This window comes from Aplysia californica, unplaced genomic scaffold, assembly GCF_000002075.1.
Source record: "Aplysia californica isolate F4 #8 unplaced genomic scaffold, AplCal3.0 scaffold00367, whole genome shotgun sequence".
Classification (NCBI taxonomy): Eukaryota; Metazoa; Mollusca; class Gastropoda; order Aplysiida; family Aplysiidae; genus Aplysia; species Aplysia californica.
In genome coordinates, this window is record NW_004797637.1 from 319,282 (window position 1) to 320,522 (window position 1,241).

The 1,241-nt window shown below is 37.7% G+C and overlaps 1 protein-coding gene across 1 annotated transcript in view; it reads right to left on the minus strand.

The window, feature by feature from the left end:
• Positions 1-1,241, minus strand: part of LOC101860752 (multidrug resistance-associated protein 1) — a 30,486-nt gene that overhangs the window by 8,998 nt on the left and 20,247 nt on the right. The window lies entirely within an intron of this gene.

Sequence of the window (1,241 nt, forward strand, 5' to 3'; positions counted from 1 at the left end):
CACACACACACACACACACACGCACACACGCACGCAAGCACACGTAGCGTATGTTCACCTTTCTGAAACGGGCATTTGGCTCCCACTGATGTCGCCTGTATTATTTGACAACTTCTTCGACAAAACATTTCCTGCAAGTAAATAATTTGATGATTTTATGTATGAAGCTGCTGAAAAGTTTTATTTTGATGATTTCACTTAATGAATTTCTTTGTGGACCGACTCTCAAGTCCATGTACAAATAACTTGATGGATTTATGGAGCTTCAAAGTATATACTTTGATAATTTCACATAATATCATTTGTGGATCAACTACCAAGTATAATTTGACTGTTTCATACGGAGCTTTTGAAAAGTACGTATTTTGATTAGTTCACAAATACTCCTTGTGGACTGACAAGCAAGAACATAATCTGATGGTTTCATACTCGTATGTTATGGAGCTTCTTGAAAGTGCATTATTCAATGGTTTCATAAGAAGTTCCAGGATCATTTATGCATTAATTGGGCACTTAATTGGCTTTCTCGAAAAAGGTATGTGCTCGTATTCATCGAGAGCAAAATGTATCACCGAATATCTCAGTCCTTTTTCTTGGATGTCACCCTTCAGTACAAGTTGATTGTGGCATATAGGGGCGACGAAGGCTGCTTTCTAAACATCAAAGTTGTGTTAATGGGAGGTAAAAATATTGACTGCAAAACAAGTTATTAAAGTGTTGCCAGGAGAAGTCAGAAAAGATTAATAATGATTGAGCTGAGGTAGACTTAACTCACTGACGACGCACGTTCTGAGCATTCGAAATACTTGAAGGCATGCTGTTTTGGGGTATAACTTCATTATTCAAACATATATTTCGACTATTTTTTACTGTATCTGAAATTGAAAGTGACATGAAGGAACATGCATAATATTACAGAATATGCAAACTCATGTTTCTTATTTGTGTATGGCGGTTGGAAATGTGCCGATACGTTGTCTCAGATCTGCTACGAATCGGACAGTATGTGTCCGCTACGTTCTTAAAGAGTTAATGTTAACTGGTTTTGGAGAAATGAACATCTAGTCGCTTCAGGCTGATGACAGGTTTGACTCATCGTCGAGCCATGTAGTGTCTATTGTTGTTGGTAATTGCTTCGTTTGTTTTATATTTCTCTATTTCAGGTTTGTGCTTCACAGTGTATTTTTTTCGAAACAAAAGGGGAGGGGAAGGGGGTTCCTCTCTATCTCTCTCTCTCTCTC